Below are 13,233 nucleotides of genomic sequence, written 5' to 3'. Positions count from 1 at the left end.
TCACGATGTCAGCCTACGGAGAGTGCTACATGCTCTAAATGAAGTGGGACTTAAACTGAACATGCACAAGTGTAAGTTCAACCAGAAAGCTCTGCGCTTCCTGGGCCACACTGTGTCCAAAGATGGTCTTCATCCTGACCAAGACGGGGTCAGTGCTGTGGCGAACGCGCCTGCCCCGCACGACACATCCTCCCTGCGGTCCTTCCTAGGACTTGCATCGTGGTATAGTAAATTCATACCTGACTTCTCTACTGTGGTGGAACCGCTACGTGCTACACTCAGGGAATCTACTGACACTAAGTTTGAATGGACAGCGGATGCAGAGTCCAGTTTTACTGAGGTTAAGAGACTGATTACTGAGAGTCCTACCTTAGCATTATATGATCCTGAGTTACCTACTTATGTCACTACCGATGCTTCTAACTATGGATTGGGGGCTGTAATGAGCCAGATTCACCCAGACAATACAGAGAGAACCATAGCTTTTGCGTCCAGGACACTTTCTCCTGCAGAGAGAAAGTACTCTACCGTCGAGCGTGAGGCGCTGGCATGCGTTTGGGCGGTGGAAAGGTGGAGAACCTACCTGTGGGGACATCGTTTTGTCCTACGCACAGACCACCAAGCGTTGACAACCCTACTCACTTCCAGGGGTACGGGTCGCGCAGGTCTGAGAATAGCGAGATGGTCTGCACGTCTACTATGCTTTACTTATGATGTCACTTACCATCCAGGGAAACGTAATGTGACTGCTGACTGCTTGTCCAGACTCCCTCTGCCTTCGACAGGAGAGGTGGAGGAGGAGCCAGACATGGTGGCTACTGTGTTCACAGGTTCCTCACATGCCATATCTGTGACCGAGTTCACTGCTGCCTGTGAGGCCTGTCCTGAACTGACTCAACTGAGACAGCAGATACAGAAAGGTTGGCCAAAATGCAGTAAGAATGTGACAAAGGAACTTGCTCCATATTTTAGAGTGAGAGATGAACTGGCTGTGGATGAACTACTTGTCATGAGAGGCCCCGACCGTGTGGTGGTTCCTACTACACTACGGTCTAAAGTTGTAAATTTAGCTCATGAAGCGCATCAGGGAATAGTGCGTACTAAACAGAGACTACGAGAGCTATATTGGTGGCCGCAAATGGACAGATGTGTCCAGACATTAGTAGGCTCATGTGTACCCTGTCAATACAATGACAAAACAGCCAAAACTGCGCCTGCACCACTTACCCCAGTGGAACTGCCAGGTGGACCATGGGAGAAGGTGGCCATTGACATTGTTGGTCCCTTTGACTGTGCGACATGGGACTGCCGTTATGCTATTACACTCACAGACTATTACAGTAAGTGGCCAGAGGTGGCGTTTGTCTCTACTGTAACTACAGAGGCGGTTATTAGCTTCTTGACTACAGTGTTTAGTCGTGAAGGTAACCCTTCCTTCCTGGTTTCTGACAACGGATGTCAGTTTACCTCCCATGCTTTTGCAAGCTTTCTGGGAGAGAGAGAGATAAAGCACCTGCGTTCCAGTGTTTATTATCCAAGAGCCAACGGGGCTATTGAGAGATTTAATCGAGTTCTCAAAGAGTGTATTCAGACGGCTGAGAGAATGCACAAGCCATGGAAACATGCAGTAACAGAGTTCTTACTGAACTATCGCGCTACGCTGCATGCTACTACAGGAGCTACTCCCTTTGAGTTGCTGAGGAACAGAAAGATGCGTACAAAACTAAATGTCCTCCCTGTCTCACAACAAATTAAGTCACATGAGAAAGTGCAGGAGACAGTGAGACGCAAGCAACAGGAGAGTAAGGAGTACACAGACAGAATGAGGGGAGCGAAAGTGCCCATGTTCCAAGTGAATGACACCGTACGTGTCCGCAGACCGGAGCATGTAAAAAAGGGATCATCAAGATTCACAGAACCGCTGACAGTAGTTAGTAAAGCAGGACAGAATACCTACATATACATACCTGCTCAGTGATGGTCGAAAATGGAATGCATCCAAGCTTACACGCTTCCCCAAGGATGCTCTGTCTGGCACCAGTGGTGAAAAGGAGATTGAGCTAGAGGAGTTCATGGTGCCCGAGACAGAGAATGTGTTTAATGAACCAGGTCCAAGAAGGAACCTTAGAGTCAGAAACCCACCTAGGTGGCTGGTAGACTTTGTGCCGTAGAGAACGTACTAAAAGGGTAGGATAGAACACGGTTCTAACTTAGTACAAAAAGGTCCTACAATGCAATGACAAAAGTGAATGTTCATTTCATGTTTCACTGTCATAAACTGTTTATTGTTGTTATTCATTCTGCTGATTCATTCATTTTCATTTCCTTAGTTTTCATTTTATTTCAATTGTACTGACACCAGTCTACAGAATAGTCTACAGAATATGGCATTCTTTGAGTACTGTAATTCCTTTAAGAAAGGGGGAAATGTTGTGTCCTGTTTATACCGCCAGTGGGCGCTAGTATGCTGGTGATGTATGCAGTTACGGAAGTGATGTATGCAGTTACGGAAGTGATGTATGCACTTCCGGATGTGAGAAGGAGTTGAATAAACGTGCGAAGTGAACAGCAGCTGCGTGCCTCCCGGTCTCATTCTTTCCTAACTACTTTCTTACTACAGAATACCACACTAATCACCTACACAATTGAGTGCATAGAAAACATTACATTCCAAAACGACTCAATTCATTGCATTCACAGCGGTTTAAGCAGCTAGTTAGCCAGAATAGCGAGAGGGTTGCATAATGGACTAACTAGCCAAGCTATGGGTGGCTAGCGACACCGTGTGCAAATACAATACCAATTGGCATTATTAAAGGGGAGGAATAATCAACAAGAAAAGCGTTTCCGAACTTTTTTGAGGGGTTTATAGAGAGAGAGAGAGAGAGAGAGAGAGAGAGAGAGAGAGAGAGAGAGAGAGAGAGAGAGAGAGAGAGAGAGAGAGAGAGAGAGAGAGAGAGAGAGAGAGAGAGAGAGAGAGAGAGAGAGAGAGAGAGAGACACACACAGAGACAGAGCACTAGCCAAGAGGATGTTGAAGTAGATTTATTTTAACCATCTGAAAGCATTATTAAAAACACTTATTTCCAATGCTAATTTCTATACTTTTTTTGTATTTGAGGGTATATTCATGCATTCAGACACTTGGACCCGATGGATCCAGATGTTTTTTTAGTGCCTTTGTTATTTAGTTATGACAGCAGGTGTGATCACTCAACTTGGAGAAAACAGGAAACTTCGCATGAAGTCATTTCAGAATTTTTGGGCACCCTGAGACAATAACATACTCAATAACATACGTACAGTGCCTTCGGAAAGTATTCAGACCACTTCACTTTTTCCACATTTTGTTGTTATAGACATCACCTGGTATGACTAAATGACTCCTATGCAAATCAGAGACACTATAAAAGCAAAAATATGAATTCCAAAAATACCTGAACTATTATCCTTGCATTAAGATGGACTCAATTCAACTTAGAGATATTTGTTGATCGTCATAGCGAAGGGTCTGAACACTTATGTACATGAGGTATTTCTGTATTTTAAAACATGTTTTCACTGTGTCCTTCTGGGGTATTGTGTGTGGATTGATGGCAAATTATTTTTTAATTCAATCCATTTTAAATTGACTCTATAACACAACAAAATGTGTAAAAAGTGAAGGCGTCTGAATACTTTCCAAAGGCACGGCATACAATATAACATACTTTGATTTAAATATTACGTTGCAAGAATCCTTTGGTAATATACCTAAAGCCCCTAAAAGACATGTAGTTACTACAAAATTAGCTAAGGAATTTCTAAAAGGACATTTTGGTGCTTAATGGAATAAGAAGCTAAGTGCCCCATTTACTCCCATTCCATCTCTGAATTGAGCGATCACCCTTCACTAGATACAGCTAAATAAAAGGTAAGCACTCAAAAATCTGGGGTCAGTCATCAACATGGGAGATGCATATAAAACAAATGTCAAGCCAAATAGTGACCCTTTCCTTTGATGGTAAAATACCGTAAAATCAAAAGGTGACATTCCGTACTTTTGCTAAAACCTAAATTGCTAGAGTTAGGCCATGATCAGACCGAAATGTACTTTAGACGAACTTTCCAAAGACAAACAGAGGGCACTTTATTATGTCATGCTCCTTTCCTGACATGGGACTCCTGAGCCAACAGGTAATCGACTTGTTGACTGTTGGCACTGATCAGCAGAAAGTCTTCCTTCATATGAAAGGTGGCAAAAGAAGCGTTGCAGTATGTAGTCACCAATGTAACTAGAGAGGTCAGGGTCCATGTCACTTCCATAGTGAAAACACACAAGAGACCAGACAGAGAGGGTAAAATGAAGCATATAAACCTTTATTGAAAGAAAAACATATTACATGGGGGGGGGGGGGTGGGAAGAGACGCACTGAAAACAGTCCTTATACGAGAACAGTCCGGAGGCAGGAACAGGGCCACGGGGACATTTGTCAGGTGATGGGGTGCTAGATGAGCCTCTCTAGATGAGCCTCTCTCTCTAGATGAGCCTCAGGCCAGATGAGCCTCTCCTCATAGAAGGATATGACCACCTGTGTTTTTTGTCAAGTTTTTTTTTTGTCAAGTGTTTTTTCTCAAGTGTGATGTTGTGATGTTTTGTCAAGTGTGATGTTACCTTGTCTCAGCCACGTGTTCTTAGAATATTTAAATGTTTTATTTTAACTAATGACGTTACTTTTCAGGATGCCATGTTGCAACTGGCCGGGGACTTCAGCTGAAAATTAGCCGACTAGGCTAAAGCTGCCTTTTTTACTGTATTTTATATGGTTCATGTATTTGGATTGTCCTCGATATAATAAACTAATAAACTAAACTAAACTAAACTAAACCTGAGGACAGCGAGTGTTTGCCTCACGGGCCGGAACCAGATCAGCCTCGTCTGAGCTCTTCCTAAATTTAGGAGCCACCCCTCCTAAATTTCGTTGTTTGGTACCTGTACTGTAGCAATGACAATAAAGTCCATTCATTCATTCATTCATTCCTGTAGAGCAGAGGGAGAAAAAGAATAGCTCAGGACTCATACTAATTATAGACCTTTAGTAGCAAGTTTGATAAACTTCCATCATGTCAGTCATGCTCTCATTTCCATGGCAACCCAAAGCTTACAAACTAGCAAGGACAGAAGCGTATTTATTTAAGACATTTCTGAAAATGTCCCTAATAAAAAGGCAGATTCACATAAGTGAAAACAAAAGTTGGAAGTGCATTATGAAAAGTACGGTAGTAAGGAGGACTTCAAAAGGCAGGGAGTACGCAGGGATGGGTTATGATTCAGTTTTAGTAATTCTATAGTATGGATGTAAAACCATATAGCCTGTATACCAGCCAACTTAATGGCAATCAAATTGTCTGTGATTAATGTCCAGTATTCATTACGAGCCACCAGAATCAACCATTTAGGGCCAATCCCATTACACCCCTTCGGCTCAGTTTTGAACGTTCACATGTAGGGGTGTCCCAATTCTTGTTTTCATTTAGAGTATGGCTCTGTTTGGAGATTTTTCATGACGAGACTACATTCAGAGCCATGGCCCTACCTCCCAGGATGCCTTGTGAATCATCAGAAATCAGATTTTGCTCTAGGCAATGTGGAAGACAACCACAAATGTCATTAGTTTCTCTGTAATTACTTGTTAATAAAGATTAGAAAAATTATAACCATATTATTATCTTAGTTTAATGTCCTTTCAATGTATTATAGACCTTTTCTTTATAACAAGCACAACCATTTTTCCATGTCGCATTTCCCCCCTTCGATGGCATGAAGCTATAGCTATGGCACTTCTTGAACCAAAACACGCAATCTAATCCGAACAGTTGTTATTATGCCATATTATTGATGGGTTGTATCATGTAGCTGACTAATAACATGGACAGCGGCTGTTTCTCCAGCGTTCCTGTCATATCGGATTTTAGAACTCCATAAGAATAAATCTGCGCTCTGTGTCTAATGTTATCTATCTGACGTTACATGTTTTGTGCATGATAGTGGTGCATTTTAACATTTCATGTCGCATTTCCCCCCTTTGATGGCATAATGACGCTATTGCACTTATTAAACTAAAACTGCGCTCCGTGTCTACTAACGTTATCTACCTAATGTTACATATTTTACGGCTGATTTGGGCATGATAGTCATGCATTTTGACATATTTCCATGTCGTATTTCCCCCCTTTGATGGCATATGACACCCGAATTTAACTAAAGCCACGAAGTTGTTGCACGGTTGTCCTATATCAGTGCAGACTGGCACGGTAGGAGCACAGTTGATAGCCTACAGAGCACTGTTATTCTGTCATGGTCTGATAATGAAGCATTGTTATTTGTTATTTGATTACTTGATTTGACGTGTTTGATCGATTGATAGTGTAAAACTTAAATTGTGAATGAATCACTAACTTCAATGTTTTTCTATGACACTACTGATGACCCATCAGGGTCTTGAAGGGTTGTCCCATTTAATTGGGAAAGATTTCAACCACTACCTACGCCTTGTGGCTCTGTTCAGAGGCCTTGGCTCCAAAGTGAGCAGCACTCCTAAACGAGCCGTAGGGAAGGGAATTGGGAATGGGCCTTAAAAGCCGTCCTAAAACCCCCCTAGCAGCCATAACTCTCCCCTGACCCCCATCTAAGACCCTTTTTCAGTTAGGGAAAAACCCAGCAGAAAGTCAAATGTTTTTATTATCAAACGTACACCTCTGGTTTTATCAACCCACCACCATCTGCCAATGTTATTTTACTAAATTAATCAAATCAATCAATAAGAATAACCGGTTACATTTCTAGTCAACGGTTAATCTAAATGATTAATCTAAATGGTAAATGGACTGACTTATTATTCCATAGCGCTTTACAATGGCCTCTCATTCACCCATTCATACACCAATGGTGGCAAGCTACCATGCAAGGTGCTGACCTGCTCATTGGGAGCAATTTGGGGTTCAGTGTCTTGCCCATGACACCTCGGACATGTAGCCAGCCGGGGTTTGAACCAACGATCTGCCGACCTTGCGATCATTAGACGTAATCTAATAACTGTCAATCATAAACACCCCCAATTTCAAGTATTGCCATGTAGAGTTGGGTTCCAAACTAAGTTGGGTTCCAAAGTGACTACAAAAAGCAATACGAGTGAATGTGTGATTTGAGTGGGGACAACAAGTACAAGGTCGGCATTTGTGCAAGTGAGACTCACCATTTCATCAAGAACATCAGTTCACCACTGCTGTCTGTTGCGGCGGTGATCCTCTCTGGGTCAAGGTTCCTGGCAAAGCCCCGTGGCTTTTCACTCTGAAACAGACAACACACACACACACACACACACACACACACACACACACACACACACAGGGTTGTCTATGTTTATATGCCTTTGAGACTTTGGTCCACAGTCCAACCTAGGTTTATGTTTGAACGGGCTGCTTTTAAAAACATGTTCTGTCCTGTGTTTCTTCTCTGTTAAGCGTTCTCAATTATTTGTACTTCCTGTGTCTTGCTGAATGTACCAATGCCATACAGGAAGCGCCCTCACAGGCAAAAATACAGTTATTTGAATTTACCTTTGATGACGGGGGAGATTTCATTGGCTGGCTGAAAGAAGAGGGTGGTGATGTCATCGCCTTGGGCTGAGGAGGGGCCACAGGAGTAGGAGGGGCCACAGGAGCAGGAGGGGGTGGGTTCACATTCTCCGGTCTGCCAATGGGAGAAGAGCCCTTTGTGTGATTGAAGGCTGGGGGAGCCACTGTGGTGGTTGGAGGGGCGAGGGGAGGAGGGGGGGGGGAGGGGTAGGTGGCAGCGGAAGGTTTAGGGGCGACGCCAAACGGAGCAGGGGTGTGGTTCTGGTTCTGGTTCTGCTTCGGTGCCACGGTGGGCGCCGTGGTGACCGCTCGGATCCCGAAACTGGTCCCACTTGGACTGACGGGGGGGAGACCGCCCTTACGGCCAAGCTCCACCATGGCCATCGAGCGTTGCGTCTAATGTGCGTTGAGACCAGGCTGCCTCTGCATAGGTTTCAGTTACTTGATCCAGAAAAAACCCTGTAGGTGGTGGGCCGAACGCGTTTATCGCGAAGTTTATCTTTTTCCATCTACGGAGTAAACGATCTCTTACATACGATATTAAGTAATTCTCTTAAGTCTATAACAATTTTGTTTGCAGCTGTATTATGTCGGAGATTTTCACAAACTTATTTTTTAATAGTCTGTCTGCTCAGGCACATCGCTGGTCGCTCTAGTTGATAAACCAATCAGAATTCGAGTACGGCTTCATTAGGACCCCGAAATGTAAACAATGGCTGTTAACCCTAGCAACTGACTGTATGTTAACCCTAGCAACCGCGGGGAAATAACGAGATGTGATGAATTATGGAGTGTTGTATGCATTTAACAAACCGAACGGACAATATTACAGCATTTTCAGATGCAAGTTGGACCAAATTTGTACATTGTTCTCTACAGTGGGTGAATCTTCACACTGCAGAAAGCCAAATTGCTATTATATATATTGGTATTATATATATTTGGGAGAGGGGGCTCCCCTGGTGCTAGGAAAAAAAATACTAAAAACAAGAAGGGAAAAGAGCTGGTTTACATAAATAAAGGCTATGTACACTATCCACTATACTATACTATACAAATAAAACACTGTGCTGTACTCTATGCTATGCTATACATATCCTAACATTTCCTATCTCTGAACCTTATGTACCCGAGGGTTGTCATATTGCACATAGTATTATTGCACATTCATTTAAAGTGTCGCAGTTTGCAGGTTTGAAATGTTCACAGTTGTGTTTCAGTATTGCACTTGATTACAATCTAGTAGCTGCCATCAAATTGTCTAGATTGTCCAGGGCCTAGAATCTAGGTATTTGCTGTGTTCAGGGCCTGAATGGCCCTAGGGTAGAAGGTGAGCTTCAGTCTATTTGTCCTTGCGGACATGGTCCTGAACCGCCTGCCCGAGGGCAGCCGAACAAAGTGTTCGTTCCCAGGGTGGGATGGGTCTCTGGAGATCTTGGAGGCCTTCCTGAGGCAGCGTGTGTTGTACAGCTCTTCCAGAGAGGGGAGGGGGGCGCCGATGATCTTCTGGGCCGATCTCACGACTCTCTGTAGCGCTTTCCTCTCTGCGGCTGTACAGCTGGAGAACCACTATAACCACAATATTGGCTACCATAGACAATGCTATATGCAGTATGCCAACATACGAAACATTGAAAGAGCCCGCAAGAAAAGGGAAAAATCAGTACAGGAGGCTGCAGGTGTGTTTTATAGCAATATAAGTTATTTATAAGAACAATATGATATAAACAAGCTAAGATTAATATGACATGATATGACATGAACATTATTAACAATATGATATAAACAAGCTAAGATATGACATGAACAAGATATGAACAAGGCATCAATGGGTCAGGGTCAGCCCTGTCAGGTCAGGTCCAGAAGATGTGCAGTGCAGTCCAGGGCTGAGCATCTGGGGTTACCTGGGGAAACAGATTAGGAGAGTTGTAAATAAACTAGGCTATAACTTTGGAAGCATTACTATTACAATGCATAGAGTATCATATGTCTCTCTCTCTCTCTCCCTTCCCTCCCCCCCCTCCCTTACAATGTAGTAGAAGCAGAATGTCAAACTGACAATGATACACCACCAAAGCCTAGACTTCTCCGCTCAAAGACTACCACTACGTTCAGCCTAAATAAAAAACCACATCTTCTTCCCGCCCAGTGCATAATATGCAGACGGGACAAATATTTCAGTTTTAGAGCTTGTATACTGCTCCTGCAAAAAAACAAAATGTGTGAAAGGGAGATGCACATGCAAATCTAACAACCTACCATGTACAGACATGTGTCTGTGTTTGCACTGCGAAAACACAATAGTGTTATAAATGTTCTCTAAACACTTGAATCTTTGTCTAGTCTCGTCAATTATAGGCAAGGCAAGTGAAGATACATTTAGTCTTGGGTTTTGTCTTACCAGCTCACCTCGTAAAAGTGAGACGATTGACAATATCAAAAACATGCTTGCACACACATATACTGTAACGTACTCACACACAAGTTAATGTTACTGGTCCCAATTTGGCACAATTATTACTGAAATGATTGAGAATAGACATAGTTGACATTGGTAACTTAGCTAGTGTACCCTTTAAAGTTAGATAGCTTGTTAATTCATTAGCTTCACAATCGCGTGTGACGTTTGGTTGGATTTTTCACTAAAATAGCATATTAGAACATGTTTGTATTGACACAACATGACATGGACGTGTTCATTAATATGTGATATGAATTAGTATGACATGCAAATCTTACCTGAAACATTACTTGACAGTAAAGTTATCCGAAACAACTCAGTCTTCTCGTCTTTCCAGATAATACGTTGTTTACTTCCTTGTTTACGTATTTTGAAGGAATATCATTGGCAGACGTCAAGTCAGGTGACGCTTTAACGGGTTTTGATTGGTTAGCGGCATAGTAGCCCCAATCATTCTCCTTATTAACTTATGGATCGTAAGTTTACTTTTCATAAAACGTCGATCGAAAATCGGCTGCCAACAGACGGAAACATGTTCCAAAAAAACCTATTTAGCTTATATGAAAAAATCAACTAGTCCATAGTTGTAGATCGATTATTTCACAAACGAAAGCAGATAGACAGCTTCGGCCCACCGCCTACTGCTAGTGGCACTGTATTGACATTGTTATTAATTTACACTAACGGCCCTTGTTTCCTTATTTTGAACATGTTATGAAAACAATGCCTACATTATCAGAAGTTGTCGAGCTACCTTTTTCGTGCCTCCCGTCATAGTTGACAGAGAAGCCAAAGTGCTCCCATACATAGGATTTAAATGACGAGGGAGGCATTTTGAGTTCTTCTCCACCGAACAACATAACAAGCTCGCCATAATACTGTAATAAAATACGTGGGTCCCCTGATTTAGGGGTATTGGTAAAATGTCAGGAGAGGGACCGCACAAAACACACAGCCAGAAAGGTGTATTATATTATTATCCGTGATCCGTTACACCCCTACCACAAACCGAACTGCTATCCACTGGTTCTTTAGCAAAGGTAGTTAGCAAAATGTCAAATGATTTTGATCATCCCTAACATGCACGTCATTATTAGACATATTTTATTCTCATTTGCGCATTTCTCAGTCGTTGCATCAATCATTGTGAAATTACTGATGATCGTCCGGATTAAAACGCTTTGGTTCCTTACAAGCATGCAAGACAAGTAGCTAGTTGTTAGTATTCCTCCTAAAGCAGAACGACAGACTAGCTCAGTTTCACGTGACATCAAGGCATCATAGCGCCCCCTCCTGGCGGGCAGAACAAAGTCTTCTTCCACTGCCCAACATTGACAACTCTGACCAGTTACATACAAAATGCCAGATAGTTGCCGTTACATTGGATGTTGTAATTATTATCTTTTAAATCATTATATCGGCATGTAATCATTGTAATGAATGACGTGGTCTGTTTTCGTCTGCAACGACGCGCCCAACTCCAATAATAATAATAACATTTTATTTGTATAGCACTTTTCCTGCAAACATTGCATGCTCAATGGCCTAGCTAATGTTAGTTAAGCTAGTTAAACCTATCTAGTTTATCATAGTGTAAATTAATAACAATGTCAATACAGTGCCACTAGCAGGGTTTTTTCTGGATCAAGTAACTGAAACCTATGCAGAGGCAGCCTGGTCTCACACGGCAGACGTCAGAATTCGTTTGTCCATCGCATCCAAACGTCGAATTCCGACGTGACATTGGGGTAGCTCGTTCTGAGAGCGCAGGGGTGCGCCTGTTATGTGCGCCTGTCGGGGCTTCTCTCGGGATTATTCCATTTTGAATTGCACTTGCATTAATTAGTTAGGCCACATTTAGGGTTAGGGTTAAGGTTAGGGTTAGGGTAACCTTAGGGTTAGGGTTAGGGTTAGGGTTAAGGTTACTACCCTAACCCTAGGGTTACCCTAACCCTAACCCTAACCTTAACCCTAACCCTAGGGTTACCCTAACCCTAACCCTAACCTTAACCCTAACCCTAGGGTTACCCTAACCCTAACCCTATGGATGCGATGGACAAACGTCGAATTCTGACGTCTGCCGTGTGAGACCAGGCTGGCAGAGGGTAGCTAATCTAGCTAGCATTAACCGTTAGCTTCGATCATCCTACTTCCACACAGTTAAAGTTCAAGTTGTATTTGTTACATGCCATCAAACACTTATAAGAGAGTAAGATTAAAGGTCAAATTAAATAAGACAAATAATACCTCACACTACAGTGATGTGGGTGTACATAGAAGCACTAGGCTATATTTCAGCATGAGCGCTAGTAGGAAAGAAATACACTGATACAAAATGCTAATATTAATACACTTACCTGTGGGTTCTGTGCTGCCGAAGGTATATCAGCCATGATATATGTACGATATAATTATGTACAATTCGTGTCGGATGTATTGCTGCAAAGCAAAGGAGTTAGGAAGTCATTCTTGAAAATTGTGAATACAAATGTTGTGAGTCAAACATGTCGAGACAAGTATCTAGCTATCATTATTACTATTGATTGATTGATTGAAAAACTTTATTAGAAGATTTGCAGAAGTAGGTACATGAAAGTACATATTACATACAAGGTCAACTAACAGGATAAAAACCCAAGAAAGCCACTGGCTTATTTCAATTGGGGTCCTTGAAGTAGTAGTAGTAGTAGTGTATAAAAGAAACAGGGAAATGCTAAATACACTGATATAAAGTGCAACGTAATTAATATATTGTGACAGACCTTGTGCGTCTTCAACTCCTGATCGTCTCAACTGAAGTATTGGCGGGAATGGCGGCAAAAATGTCATTCGGATGGGAGGGATGGGAGTTCGAATAATACTGACCGCCCATTGGCTACTTACGGTCTGTCAGTTGGGTTTCTCATAATACTGACCGCCCATTGGCTACTTACGGTCTGTCAGTTGGGTTTCTCATAATACTGACCGCCCATTGGCTACTTACGGTCTGTCAGTTGGGTTTCTCATAATACTGACCGCCCATTGGCTACTTACAATTACTGCTACTCCCCGGATGAGTGCCTCTAAAACTGAACTCGTATTTAGAGAACTGAATTGTATTTTGAGTAAAACTGAATTGTATTTAGAGAACTGAATTGTATTTTGAGTAAAACTGAA

Source organism: Nansenia antarctica, assembly GCF_963989245.1.
Source record: "Nansenia antarctica genome assembly, chromosome: 1".
NCBI lineage: Eukaryota > Metazoa > Chordata > Actinopteri > Argentiniformes > Microstomatidae > Nansenia > Nansenia antarctica.
The sequence above is the reverse complement of the archived record's forward strand: the minus strand, read 5'-3'. Positions refer to the sequence as shown.